Source organism: Lissotriton vulgaris, chromosome 1_1 (assembly GCF_964263255.1).
Source record: "Lissotriton vulgaris chromosome 1_1, aLisVul1.2, whole genome shotgun sequence".
Lineage (NCBI taxonomy): Eukaryota > Metazoa > Chordata > Amphibia > Caudata > Salamandridae > Lissotriton > Lissotriton vulgaris.
Window position 1 is genome coordinate 286,668,798 of NC_141685.1, and position 16,095 is coordinate 286,684,892.

Below are 16,095 nucleotides of genomic sequence, written 5' to 3' on the forward strand. Positions count from 1 at the left end.
TAGCCAGCAGTGCTCCCACACCACGAAACTCACCCACAAACACCAGGAAGCCCCCCAAACAGGCCCCCGAAAACGCTACATAGAGCAAAATGTCAGAAATAGCCCAAAAAAAAATCGGCCTGGATTTTGTCCCAACCACTTCTACCCGGTATTAGACCTTCCCAGGAATGCCCCAAGACCCGGCAACCCACCCGCCAAGAAGCATAACACCCCCAAACAGGCCAAAAGCAAAATCTCATACTTGCAATATTTCTGGGCCTTCGGTCCAAACGCGCTGCGTAGCTAGGCCATAAGTCGGGGTTGGCACGACGGATTTCCTGAAAAGCAAATGCAATCAAGATTAGAGTGTCCCAGCAGTGCTCCCAGACCACGAAACTCACCCGCAAACACCAGGAAGCCCCCCAAACAGGCCCCCGAAAACGCTACATAGAGCAAAATGTCAGAAATAGCCCAAAAAAAAATCGGCCTGGATTTTGTCCCAACCACTTCTACCCGGTATTAGACCTTCCCAGGAATGCCCCAAGACCCGGCAACCCACCCGCCAAGAAGCATAACACCCCCAAACAGGCCAAAAGCAAAATCTCATACTTGCAATATTTCTGGGCCTTCGGTCCAAACGCGCTGCGTAGCTAGGCCATAAGTCGGGGTTGGCACGACTGATTTCCTGACAAGCAAATGCAATCAAGATTAGAGTGTCCCAGCAGTGCTCCCAGACCACGAAACTCACCCACAAACACCAGGAAGCCCCCCAAACAGGCCCCCGAAAACGCTACATAGAGCAAAATGTCAGAAATAGCCCAAAAAAAAATCGGCCTGGATTTTGTCCCAACCACTTCTACCCGGTATTAGACCTTCCCAGGAATGCCCCAAGACCCGGCAACCCACCCGCCAAGAAGCATAACACCCCCAAACAGGCCAAAAGCAAAATCTCATACTTGCAATATTTCTGGGCCTTCGGTCCAAACGCGCTGCGTAGCTAGGCCATAAGTCGGGGTTGGCACGACGGATTTCCTGACAAGCAAATGCAATCAAGATTAGAGTGTCCCAGCAGTGCTCCCAGACCACGAAACTCACCCACAAACACCAGGAAGCCCCCCAAACAGGCCCCCGAAAACGCTACATAGAGCAAAATGTCAGAAATAGCCCAAAAAAAAATCGGCCTGGATTTTGTCCCAACCACTTCTACCCGGTATTAGACCTTCCCAGGAATGCCCCAAGACCCGGCAACCCACCCGCCAAGAAGCATAACACCCCCAAACAGGCCAAAAGCAAAATCTCATACTTGCAATATTTCTGGGCCTTCGGTCCAAACGCGCTGCGTAGCTAGGCCATAAGTCGGGGTTGGCACGACGGATTTCCTGAAAAGCAAATGCAATCAAGATTAGAGTGTCCCAGCAATGCTCTCAGACCACGAAACTCACCCACAAACAGACGGAACCCCCCCTAAGAGCACCTCAAAGGCAAGCAAGTCATCAAAAACACAAAAAAATTTCCGCCTCGGATTTGGCACAAACCACTTTTAGTGCTTCCCAGCAATGGCCCCAGACCCGTCAACTCACCTGCAAAGAGGTAGAACAACACCCCCACAAGTGCTGAGTCTTTCTTCATTGGGCGTAAACCAGCCCTCTGCTTTGATGGAAATAGGAGTCTGGAGGAGGAGGATAGAGGAGCATGTTCTTCTGAACTTGTGAACCTGAGGAATGCAGACTGCGGCACCTTCTAATAAATTAGCAAACAAGTGAAGACAGTTCTGCTGATGGGCTTGTTTTTGTGATTATCTGATTAAAGTTTGAATTATATTAACTGTGCACAACAAAGAAAGACAGACACACAGGAATAAAAGTGAATAAGGATGAAAAAGAAAGTTATTGATTCGTTGTCTCATTTTCAGGGCTCGAAGTCGGTATCACGGTCCAGGAATAAGAATAAGGCTTCGTCATCATACTCTGCGAATTCAGCCAGGGTGAGGTCAGTCACAGTGCCACCTGACAGAGTAGAAATTCCCTCATCTATGGTGCTGGCCACCTCCTCTTCATCCGGCACGCTCTCTCGTACTCTTATATCTGGTGGTATGAGGTGCTGATTCATCTTGATCATTGTTAACCTCTCCACATTTTTGGGCGAGAGGCGGCTCCGTTTGGGAGTTACAATCCCACCAGCCGCACTGAAAACCCGTTCAGAAGACACACTTGCGAGTGGGCAAGACAAGTAGTTTAAAGCCAGGTTGGTGAGCTGTGGCCACAATTCTTTTTTCCCATGCCAATACGCCAATGGGGCAGAATTAACATAGACCTCTGTGGAGTCATTCAGATAGTCCTTCACCATCGACTCAAGGTCCTCCTCCAAGGTTCCTCCACTTTGCGTAGCTCTTGCTGTGCCTCTGACCTTTTGAGAACCAAACCCACGCAGAGCTAGCCAATCCTCTTCAGCCTCCAATGTTTCTGTTGTCTTTCGTGCAGATGATCCGGTTGCCGGTGTCTTTAACGGCTGAGAGGTCACTTGTGCCACAGCCACAGGTGCAGAAGTGGATTGTTTTGACTGGGGATGGCCTGCTGATGTACTGCCATTTCCTTCAATTTCCAGCCGTTCTGTTTCAAACTTCTTGGCTGACAAGGCTAGCCAACGTTTGTACTTTGTAACATCTTCATCAGCAAAAGGAAAGAATGCTCTGCCTGCCAGCGCCTTTTTGTAGCGTGGATCCAGAATAGTAGCACAAATGTAATGCTGTTCTGAGTGGATCTTTTGAAGACGTTCATCACCTTGTAGGAGCTCTAATAATTTCTCAGCCAGAAGCAAAGAGTCTTTCTTTTTGTCATCTTTTCGAAACACAGAACACACCTCCTTCAGTTGGTCCTCCAGCATGTACAACAATGGGATAGCTTTTCCCAAATTAGAGTCCTCCTTGCTGACTGCACGTGTGAAGACCTCAAAAGGACGAAGCATGCGTGTTAGGCTTTCAACTATGTTCCATTGCGGCCCACCCATCCTCAGCTCCTCTATACCCTCTTTCAAGAAATATTGATCGAGTTGCGTATACTGCTCATACAGACGCTCAAGCATGTAGAAGGTTGAGTTCCAACGTGTTACCACCTCCTGGATGAGTGCTTTCACTGGCATTTGACATTGATATAGCATGCTCCTCAGCTGCTTGCGGGCCTTAAAAGAATGCCTGAAATGCTTGCAAATTTTTCGGCAGTTCTCCAATACACTGTACGCTGCACTGCGTTTATTACCCAAGAATTTTTGGACAACCAGGTTTATACAGTGCGCCAAACACGGCACTCTGAAATAGTAACCGTCCCTCATGGCCTTAACTATATTGGAGCCATTGTCCGTGGAAACATAACCAACCTTGCGTTTTAGTGGGGACAGACAGTTAAGGACCTTTGTGTTAAAGACATCCAAAATGTTTTCTGCTGTGTGACGTTTCTCCAAACCAAACATGGCTAGTGTTGCATGTTTCCGAGCACCTTTAAAAACAATGTTAGTGTCAACACCTGAGTTTATCTTTGCTTTAGCCCCTGAAAAAGAGACCCAGTGTGCAGTGATGCACATGTAATCAGCGCCTGCGCCACTGGTCCACATGTCTGTTGTCAGATGTATAGTGTGAACAGCACTGTTCTGCAAAGCTGCCCCAATCACCTTCAGAACATCTTCATGTAGTGCTGGAACCGCAACTCGGGCAAAATAGAACCGGCTAGGAACCTTCCATTTAGGGCAGAGCGCTGTCACTAATTCTAGAAAACCAACCCCTTCTACAAAAGAAAAAGGGAGAAGGTCCAGAGCTAGCATTTTAGCCAGCTTAGTGTTATACAGACGGGTCATTGGGTGGTTGCGTTCATATTGCGCTTCTGTAAACAACATCTTTTTAATGTTGCCCTGGACCAATGATTTACGGGATGATGATGATCTCTTCGACCCAGTTACGCTCGCTGATGAACTTTTCCGCATTGATGTCTCACTCTCTCCCACACTCTTAGTGTGGCTCCCATGGGGTGTGCTGCTGACATGGGAACTGGGTGTAAGTGAAGTGTTTGAATCGTCTTCTTCTACCTCCTCGTCATCAGCAGATGACAAATCAACGTTTTCATTACGTGCAATTCCGGCTTTCTTGACCGCCTCTAGGTGCGGAAACCATTCGACAGCGTGCCTTCTCTCAAGATGACCTCTCTGGCCTCCGGTACCATAGTTAGAACCAAGCTTACCACGACTAAATCGAAGCTTACAAAGGCTACAAATGGCTACGTTTTCCTTTTTTGGGCAAACACTAAAGAAGTCCCAAACTGGAGACTTGAAATGTCTTCGGGGGCCGGAGGAGGCGGCGATACTGGTGGTGGTGGTCCTGCTGCTAATGACAGATGAAGTGGAGGATGTGGATTGCCGAACTTCAGTACGTTTTGCACTTTCACCACCACGAATTGAGGTCGAGGACGAGGTGGGTACCTTCTTGCGAAGAAATATGGAGGCGGTAGGTTTTGGTGTACTACTTAACTCCAAATCTAATGATTCCATTTCCATTGCCTCCTCGCCGACATCATCATCACGCTCAGCAGCTTCTCGGGATAGGGTCAAAATGTCTCTTTGCTGCATGCCCGGTGGGGCTGCAGTGACCTTTGTGATGACTGGCTCGTCGTCATCGTGAGAGGCTTCATCACCAGCAGTATCTGTCACTTCTTGTTGAGCCTCATCACACTCCATAGGTTTGAGTTTTTGGACGACCTTCCTTTTACGCTTAGGAGGTACCGGTGTCAGATCATGGTGTGCCTCTGCCTCACTGTCAGACCGCAGTTGTGGTTCCCAAGACAGATCACTTGCACCAGAACGAGGTGGGCTTGAAGAAGATGTAGACACCCCCCTTGATCTTTTCCTTGCTAGGGATGTGGAAGACAATGAATGATCATCAGGAGGAGTGGCTTCCAATGATACCTCAGCTTCATTGTCGATTTCCAAATGTGCCCCTACTTCGGGAGGAACAACTATTGTGGGCACTTGTGAACGTCCATGCACCTTTGCTTGCGCATCTCCTTTTGCTGCCTCTCCTTCCACATGTACTTGGGCGTGTACTTGCACATGGTGTTGTTGTTGCGGCTGTGGTTGTTCAACACTTGTCAGATGAGTTACAACAACCTGTGTTGATTCAGGGACATTGCTGCTACTTTCTTGCGATGAGCCAACATCACTGGTCGATGGTGATTGGAGAAGTACACTGACTGCCTCTGAAGCACTCAAGGGCTTTGACTTAAGTTGGCGTGGTGGTGGAGGCACTGAACCCAATGGAGCAGGGGTGCTGCTCTCAGGTTGGTCCCCAGCAGATCCTGCTGCTGCATGCGTACTTTTTTTTTTGCTCCCAAAAAAAGTGGCGGGTGGCACACCAGCCTCCTTGGTAACTTGCTTCTTCTGCTCCTTACTAGCAACTTTCTTGCTAGAGGAGCTACGGAGAACTTTCTTTGGGGCCATCTTCTTCAGAGCAGGTCAGACAGCAGGCCGCAGTTGCACGAATTGTAGAGTTGTCTGAGGCCAGACGTGACGTCGCGTGACGTTATGCTGCACACACACACCGCTGCAGGACTTCTTCCTGGCACTGGTGGTTCTCTTGAGTCTTGTGCACCTAAAAAAAATGGAAGACAGAGGAACATCAGTTCAGTTATAGAGCACAAAAAAATCGAAAAACACTGCAAAATCAGCACAATCCTATTCCATCCATGGCCTCCATGATGTTTAAATTCAAGACAGCCCACAGAAAGACTAGGCCCATGCTAGACTGAAATACCCCTGGTGAAAAGGCCACAAGTGCAGGCCCAAAAATCGAAAAACACTGCAAAATCAGCACAATCCCATTCAATCCATGGCCTCCATGATGTTTAAATTCAAGACAACCCACAGAAATACTAGGCCCATGCAAGACTCACTACCCCTGGGCATAAATAAAGGTTGAAAAGTAGGCAAAATGGTTGGAGGCCTAACAACAAAGCCTGCATTCAAAATGGCCACTTGCCTGCCAGCACATGGCCAGTGCCTGTAGCTGCACTCAAAATGGCCACCAGCCACATGGCATGTCCCTCCCCATGAACACCCCCAAAAATCGAAAAACACTGCAAAATCAGCACAATCCCATTCCATCCATGGCCTCCATGATGTTTAAATTCAAGACAGCCCACAGAAAGACTAGGCCCATGCTAGACTCAAATACCCCTGGTGAAAAGGCCACAAGTACAGGCCCAAAAATCGAAAAACACTGCAAAATCAGCACAATCCTATTCCATCCATGGCCTCCATGATGTTTAAATTCAAGACAGCCCACAGAAAGACTAGGCCCATGCTAGACTCAAATACCCCTGGTGAAAAGGCCACAAGTACAGGCCCAAAAATCGAAAAACACTGCAAAATCAGCACAATCCTATTCCATCCATGGCCTCCATGATGTTTAAATTCAAGACAGCCCACAGAAAGACTAGGCCCATGCTAGACTGAAATACCCCTGGTGAAAAGGCCACAAGTACAGGCCCAAAAATAGAAAAACACTGCAAAATCAGCACAATCCCATTCAATCCATGGCCTCCATGATGTTTAAATTCAAGACAACCCACAGAAATACTAGGCCCATGCAAGACTCACTACCCCTGGGCATAAATAAAGGTTGAAAAGTAGGCAAAATGGTTGGAGGCCTAACAACAAAGCCTGCATTCAAAATGGCCACTTGCCTGCCAGCACATGGCCAGTGCCTGTAGCTGCACTCAAAATGGCCACCAGCCACATGGCATGTCCCTCCCCATGAACACCCCCAAAAATCGAAAAACACTGCAAAATCAGCACAATCCCATTCCATCCATGGCCTCCATGATGTTTAAATTCAAGACAGCCCACAGAAAGACTAGGCCCATGCTAGACTCAAATACCCCTGGTGAAAAGGCCACAAGTACAGGCCCAAAAATCGAAAAACACTGCAAAATCAGCACAATCCTATTCCATCCATGGCCTCCATGATGTTTAAATTCAAGACAGCCCACAGAAAGACTAGGCCCATGCTAGACTCAAATACCCCTGGTGAAAAGGCCACAAGTACAGGCCCAAAAATCGAAAAACACTGCAAAATCAGCACAATCCTATTCCATCCATGGCCTCCATGATGTTTAAATTCAAGACAGCCCACAGAAAGACTAGGCCCATGCTAGACTGAAATACCCCTGGTGAAAAGGCCACAAGTACAGGCCCAAAAATCGAAAAACACTGCAAAATCAGCACAATCCCATTCAATCCATGGCCTCCATGATGTTTAAATTCAAGACAACCTACAGAAATACTAGGCCCATGCAAGACTCACTACCCCTGGGCATAAATAAAGGTTGAAAAGTAGGCAAAATGGTTGGAGGCCTAACAACAAAGCCTGCATTCAAAATGGCCACTTGCCTGCCAGCACATGGCCAGTGCCTGTAGCTGCACTCAAAATGGCCACCAGCCACATGGCATGTCCCTCCCCATGAACACCCCCAAAAATCGAAAAACACTGCAAAATCAGCACAATCCCATTCAATCCATGGCCTCCATGATGTTTAAATTCAAGACAACCCACAGAAAGACTAGGCCCATGCTAGACTCAAATACCCCTGGTGAAAAGGCCACAAGTACAGGCCCAAAAATCGAAAAACACTGCAAAATCCGCACAATCCTATTCCATCCATGGCCTCCATGATGTTTAAATTCAAGACAGCCCACAGAAAGACTAGGCCCATGCTAGACTCAAATACCCCTGGTGAAAAGGCCACAAGTACAGGCCCAAAAATCGAAAAACACTGCAAAATCAGCACAATCCCATTCCATCCATGGCCTCCATGATGTTTAAATTCAAGACAGCCCACAGAAAGACTAGGCCCATGCACCACTCACTACCCCTGGTCAAGGCCCCAACAACAGGTCAAAAATCGAAAAACACAAAATTTTACAAAAAAAAAAATCGAAAAACACAGAAAAATCAGCACAATCCCAATTCATCTATGGCCTCCATGATGTTTAAGTTCAAGACAACCACAGTCCACCCACCACTGAGTACCCCTGGGGAAAAGGCCCCAAAACAGCCCAAAAATCGAAAATCCCAAAATTTTAGTTGCAGCAACTGTAATGCCCCAAACAAACTTACTTGTAAAATTTCTAATCCAACAGTGATCCAAAGAAAGTCAAAAAGGCCTCAAATCCAAAGATCCAGCAGCATCCACAAAAAGTAATCCTTCCAGGTCCACATCCGAATGAAAAGTGACCAGGAGATGGACAAAGCACTGGGAGGAGCCTGCTGAACAGGAACAGGAAGTTGAAGACTATGGGGCACTTCCTTCCTCCCACCCCCCTGCCCCCCTCCCCAAAATGGACTCCTCGCTAAAAAAGTGCAGGCAAATGTCAAACTAAGGAGTTATTCACATAAAAATCATCATTTCTAGAAGGTTTATGCTGCTTGCTGGTGGATTTCTTGTGCAGAATTGCAAATTTATATTTTCGCTCGCCGCATCTCAAATCTCGCAATTGCGAAGTACCGCGAGACGTGATCTCGCCGTACTCGCGTTGACAAACTATCGCTGGCAAGCCGCGATGACGTAATCGCGCTCGCCAATTCCCGCGGGATCACACAGCAAGATCCAAAATGGCGCAGCACTCGCAAACTATCGAAAAAAACAACTCGGCAAACGATGATAAACGGCGCGCGCCGCAAAAATTGTATCACCAACGCCGCGCGCCGCCAAAAAAATCCGCTGCGTGCGAATTTGCGGATTTTGCGGGAAATCCGCAAATCTCGCGGATTGCGGATTTCCCGAAAATCCGCAAAATCCGCGAGCGGAACGGATTTTCCGCCCACGCTTACCCACACCCCAGTCGACTCGGGTCACGCGAATAGTATTCGAGGGTCTTCCCTTGTTTTGGCTACTGATTACATCTTGGTTATACCATCTATACCAATCTACTGTTGTGAATCTGTGTGCAATACACCAATGATTATCAACAGGATGAAAGAGATAAGAAGAAGAATGATTATGAATATATTGGACCGGCCCCTTATTGGACTGATGCTCTATTGATGTTGAATGTTTCTTTGCTCTTGCTCGGGATTGATAGCTGTTTCCCTTGTTTTTGGACTATGCAGATTTTCTGAGTGTAAATAATATATAATTTGTGCTCCGGTAGAACAAAATTAGGCACCTCGTTTGCTTTATTGAGAGCGTGTGCATCCAGCACTTTAAGCTAGTCCCGTTTTAGGAACAGCACATTGCATTCTGGAACCTGTAGTCTCACTACGAGGCAAGGTGGATGCTGGAAGGTGACCTTGGATCAATTGCCTTCTTATATTTTTAAGTTAGTGGGTGTTTATAACATATGCTTTATATGTATAGTTTATGTATGGTGCCTATGATTTGCGTAAACTAACAATACTTTATAGTATTGAATATACTGCTTTAGTAGGTATGTAAAAGGGGTCTCTGCGCTGCTCTCTAATTGTAATTACGGGTAACAGAATGTGCTTATTTGTTGCTCTGCTTGTAGTAAAGGTGTCTTACTTTTTCGCTGTGGGATGTATCTGTGTCACCTCTTAAGTGCCTCTATAAAGATTCTGTCAGCTACATTCCTTAGGAACAGAATTTAAAAGTGTTTCAACAGGTTTACATCCACAAATTGCATGCAGAAATCCCAACCTTCTATATTCCTTCAAATCCGGCATGAAAAAATGACCTTCAATGAAACTTTTACTTGCATCCATTTTTAATGCACCTCTGCTTCCTTTCTACCTTTTGTCTGCCTCTTCTGAATATGAATTACTCTAAATCTCATGCCTATCCGTCTTTAACTCTTTTTGGAAACCATAACAATATCTATCAAATCCAACAAGCATTTGCCTCTCACATAGCCCCCATCTATGCCAATAATGCACCTCAAAGAAACTAGAGTTATTACTCTGAAATGTTATTGCATCAAAAACAAATAAAAAAAATAGCATAATAACTAATCCCAATAACTAAAGGATTAACTACTAACTACTTTGGGCACCTGGTACAGTGCTTCATCGCCTCATCTGGGGTAGTAAGTGCTATAAAGATTCAATTCAAACTTTCAACATTGTAACTAGGGGCTAACAAAGTCGAGCCCAAGCTTACAGCACTCGCTAATGATTTTGTCACACATGACAGGTGGCCACTGAATTTCATAATAGCACAGAACTCAAAGAAACTCTACCCGACTCCCCCCTCCCCCCTAAAAAAGACGTCATCGCTAGTCTGATGTCAACGTAAGTGCCTATCAGCCCCTATCACACGTTCGATACACAGCCAGCGCTGTTTATTTTTGAAGCAAAGGCACTTTGTATCGTGGGGTCTTTGAGTTAAGGCATGCAGCGTTTAGTTTGAAACTTTAAGTCACTGAATGAACCGCATTGTTGGTTTAGGTGAACAAGTCGGCTTCAATGCTCGACATTCAAGGAGGGTCCGAGTTCATTTCCGGACAGGTGCGCACAATCGCTCCAATATGTGGGAAACTGAAATGTAGCAACCTCTTGATGTTCAATACACTAACAAATCTGACTCCAGGCCTGTCACACCGCTCCCAGAGCGCCTTGAATCTCCTTGTTGACACCTATGTGAGGTGGTTATTATATATGGGGTAACCCGAAATGAGTCCTAGGACCTGGGTATCAAGTATTACAGATATGGTGGTCCTAGACATAGAATTCCACACACAAATCTTCAAACAATTTTTAGCTCAGTTATTATTCATACCGGAAATTGATTCCTAAAGTGAAAAAGCAAAAACATAAGAGCCCAAAAACACAGGTGTCCAATATACATACACACAAAACAGATTATCGTTATTAAAAGTAGAGGAGAGAACTCTACTATTTATTCATAATAAAAATCTCCTCATATGGCAGTACACAAATATACAATATCTACAATTCGAGACAGAAGGGGTTACGGAGAGAAAACAAAAGTGTTTTTAGAGTGAAATTCAAGTGCTCGTGCAAAGGATAGAAAGGACCAAGCGGTCAGGGGATATTGATTGGTATGATAATCAAGAAATCTGTTAGCTTAGATGTAGACAGAGCCAGCCCTCAAACGTTAGTTCGTAATGAAGTTTGTAATTGTCTTAGCAAAGGTCCCTTTGCTCAGATGGTTTTTTGATCTTCAAGGAAGGGTTGATGGGCAGGGGCATAAGAGATGCCGGCTCACTGTAGGGAAAAGCTGTCGACGTTTCGACCCAAGGATAAACAGGGCAAATTGTATCCTCATGGACGGGTCTTCATCAGGACGGGACGATGAAGGGGAAAGAGCATAGTTACATTGGATTCATGTAACCCCAGTAGTTAAGTAGGACACCTGTAACACAAATGTAGGGGCTCAGTTTGTTTAAAACCAACAACATGAAGGTTGATGATAAGTACTCCAGAAGCACTCACCCTGTTAGTGGTGTGCCTATATGCCAACTGGACAATTCGTTAAAAGAGAGCCGAGCAAGCGTGCTCTCGAGTACTAGGAGGAAAAATAAGAAACATAAAGCCATCAGTGCTGTGTTTCTTACGTAGTGATTTTCAAATACAAAACATAGACTAGACAAAGACAAAAATGAACAATGTGAAGCTAGCTAATTGGACTCACCCTCGTTCAGTCGGCGAAAAGATGATGAGTTGGGTTTTCTGTGAAGCAATATACACGCTGTGTCTGTGGACAAGAATGTATAATGAGCTAAGTGGGTCAACAGTTACAAAGTCGGAGTGGTTACATGTAACATCAGGGGATGTTGGTTAGTCATAACATACCTCCTCCGTAGAACTGCGTGGCCTATCAATGGGGCTCTGTCTGTCGATGACTGCTGAGAGAAGCTCGATCAGCGTCAGGTTAAGTACTAGACGTGACGTCAACGTGCACGCTACTGACATATCACGCTATGGCAGGGGCTGTTGCCTAGCAACATACGTGGTGTGGAATAGAAGACAGACTCTAGGCGTCTTAGAAGTTCGGAAAACATAGTAAACATGGAGGCATTCGCATGCAACGGAACATAATACACATTATATGCCTTATACAGTACATGTTTACAAAGTACATATAAAATATGCATCCGGATAACAAAGTTCCATATATTTTCCAACTAAAGTACGAGCGTAAACAACATGTTGAGCATTCAGCCATTGTACAGGGTGGACATTTGTCTTGTTGTTTCTTCGTACTCATTCAGACCCCGATTCACTGTGTCAAATATGTGCATCCATTTGCACTCTCGGAGACTAAGGGTACTGGCAAAGTTCCCACCCCTGATGTTTACCGCTACTTTTTCTAAGATCCACCACCGGAGACTTTCAGGTGGGTGACCGAAGGTCAGAAAATGTTCCACCAAAGGAGCGCCTTGTACTTTGCAGCGTATTCTGCTTACATGCTGCAAAATTCGAGCTTTAACTTTAACACGGGCATTTGATGGCATATATGACACCCGTCGAGTTGCAGTTCGTTTGGTGGCGTAAGGTGTGGGTGTAGTTGTTGTGTGTACACTGCTTGATTTCTTGTGGCAGATGAGATAGGGATCCCAGAACCCCCTATGCATGCTTTTAGGAAAGGGAAAAGCGTCAGGGACTATGTTGTTCAATCCCTACTACATAGCAGACCGAGCAACTCACAAACAACTCTGTGGAACACCCCACCAGTGGTCGGCCATTACAAATGTGGTGGGTGCAAGGCCTGCCCTTTGACTCTGGAAATCAAGCAGTGTACACACAACAACTACACCCACACCTTACGCCACCAAACGAACTGCAACTCGACGGGTGTCATATATGCCATCAAATGCCCGTGTGATTTCCTGTATGTGGGCCAGACCATACAAAAAGTTAAAGCTCGAATTTTGCAGCATGTAAGCAGAATACGCTGCAAAGTACAAGGCGCTCCTTTGGTGGAACATTTTCTGACCTTCGGTCACCCACCTGAAAGTCTCCGGTGGTGGATCTTAGAAAAAGTAGCGGTAAACATCAGGGGTGGGAACTTTGCCAGTACCCTTAGTCTCCGAGAGTGCAAATGGATGCACATATTTGACACAGTGAATCTGGGTCTGAATGAGTACGAAGAAACAACAAGACAAATGTCCACCCTGTACAATAGCTGAATGCTCAACATGTTGTTTACGCTCGTACTTTAGTTGGAAAATATATGGAACTTTGTTATCCGGATGCATACTTTGTAAACATGTACTGTATAAGGCATATAATGTGTATTATGTTCCGTTGCATGCGAATGCCTCCATGTTTACTATGTTTTCCGAACTTCTAAGACGCCTAGAGTCTGTCTTCTATTCCACACCACGTATGTTGCTAGGCAACAGCCCCTGCCATAGCGTGATATGTCAGTAGCGTGCACGTTGACGTCACGTCTAGTACTTAACCTGACGCTGATCGAGCTTCTCTCAGCAGTCATCGACAGACAGAGCCCCATTGATAGGCCACGCAGTTCTACGGAGGAGGTATGTTATGACTAACCAACATCCCCTGATGTTACATGTAACCACTCCGACTTTGTAACTGTTGACCCACTTAGCTCATTATACATTCTTGTCCACAGACACAGCGTGTATATTGCTTCACAGAAAACCCAACTCATCATCTTTTCGCCGACTGAACGAGGGTGAGTCCAATTAGCTAGCTTCACATTGTTCATTTTTGTCTTTGTCTAGTCTATGTTTTGTATTTGAAAATCACTACGTAAGAAACACAGCACTGATGGCTTTATGTTTCTTATTTTTCCTCCTAGTACTCGAGAGCACGCTTGCTCGGCTCTCTTTTAACGAATTGTCCAGTTGGCATATAGGCACACCACTAACAGGGTGAGTGCTTCTGGAGTACTTATCATCAACCTTCATGTTGTTGGTTTTAAACAAACTGAGCCCCTACATTTGTGTTACAGGTGTCCTACTTAACTACTGGGGTTACATGAATCCAATGTAACTATGCTCTTTCCCCTTCATCGTCCCGTCCTGATGAAGACCCGTCCATGAGGATACAATTTGCCCTGTTTATCCTTGGGTCGAAACGTCGACAGCTTTTCCCTACAGTGAGCCGGCATCTCTTATGCCCCTGCCCATCAACCCTTCCTTGAAGATCAAAAAACCATCTGAGCAAAGGGACCTTTGCTAAGACAATTACAAACTTCATTACGAACTAACGTTTGAGGGCTGGCTCTGTCTACATCTAAGCTAACAGATTTCTTGATTATCATACCAATCAATATCCCCTGACCGCTTGGTCCTTTCTATCCTTTGCACGAGCACTTGAATTTCACTCTAAAAACACTTTTGTTTTCTCTCCGTAACCCCTTCTGTCTCGAATTGTAGATATTGTATATTTGTGTACTGCCATATGAGGAGATTTTTATTATGAATAAATAGTAGAGTTCTCTCCTCTACTTTTAATAACGATAATCTGTTTTGTGTGTATGTATATTGGACACCTGTGTTTTTGGGCTCTTATGTTTTTGCTTTTTCACTTTAGGAATCAATTTCCGGTATGAATAATAACTGAGCTAAAAATTGTTTGAAGATTTGTGTGTGGAATTCTATGTCTAGGACCACCATATCTGTAATACCTATGTGAGGTGAGCAGAGCCAAAACCTTGAGGTGGCAGTGCTTAATTTGTGAAGAAAAAAAAAATTGCCAGGGCTCCCGTCACGAGGCCACTGCAGCTTGCACCACATATTGCCCCTGCCATGCTGACAATGACAGTAACAACACAACTACTAACCCTCAAACTACAGCAAGTGTGACAATTTGTACTTTTCCAGGCTGTAAGAATGGGTTGGCGGCAGGTAACAGGCATTTTTAATGTATAGTGAATTATTAAGGAACTGTTGTGGACATCGTTAAATAAGCTAGGGAGCGTCATCCAGCGCAAGCGTTGACAATAAAGTGCCGGTGTCCAGCACCGGAACCACCAGCTGAAATTAGGCACTGAGGTGGACATCACTCCTGGCCGCATGAACTGCTGGTGCCTCAATCCTCGAATACATAACGTAAAGGACAGCAGCTGCTACGTATGCCGAGGATAGCAGCATAGAAAGCACATAGAAAGCATAGCATATACAGCCACAACATATTACATAGCACAGACATAACAGACTGAGGTTATAAAAGAACATAGAAAGCTACCAGGGGGAAGGAGGAGGTGGGCAGGGTGTGTGATGCTGCTGTGTTCTCTTAAGTCTCCACCCACCCCTCGAACTCCAAGAGGGCCATAATGGGGGTAAACACCTGCAAAGAATCGATCAACTGTGGGTGCGCTTGTCAGTGAACCAAGGGAAAGGCTGGCTTTATTTTTTCCTGCTGTGCCCAGTGTTCTGCATCAACCAGCGTTCCCTCTGCCCTTGACTTCCTGTTATCATCTGCTTTGGACCATAGAGTTGGCACTGGCATGGTGCATTGGAGGCATGCTTAGAGGCGACTACTGGCCTTCTCTGGGGATGGGCAAACCAGGCCTCTCCTGTTCGGTAAGAAGGTTAATTCAGCATTTCTACCTCTGCGAGACGGGATCCTCTATAGTTTCACCCCTTTCGAGGCTATCTGTGAGAGTTGGTGTACCGTCCGCGCGTGGGCCCACCGCCCCGGCAGCAGCCACCCCAGGCCTTTCAGGGTTGGGGCAGGGATCAAGCAGACCATGCCCAGGCCATGAGGGACAGACCATTTCCCAGTCCCCTGTGCCTCTGGCATATACCTCCAAGCTGCTTTAGTTTACCGTTAAAGGCCCCTTAACATCCAACAGGTTGGTCCTCTATCGCCCAATGAGGAGATGCCCTGCTGTCCCTTTTTTACCCACAGCACCTTCCACCATCTTCATAACATCTCTCAGAGGAGCACTTGTTCTTCTTGCTCCAAGAAGTGCCGGCTGATTCAGCCAAAGGAGCAATAGAGGGCGTACTGGCCAAGAAAATAGGAACCGGTGGTTAATCTTATTTCCTTGTACAGAAGAAGAACAAAGGCCTTTGTCCTACTTTAGATACCTGCCCTCTAAGTACCTTCTTTCAGATCCACAAATTCAAGATGCTGATGCTGGCCCAGGTTATGTCTGCCCTTGATACAGGTGACTGGAT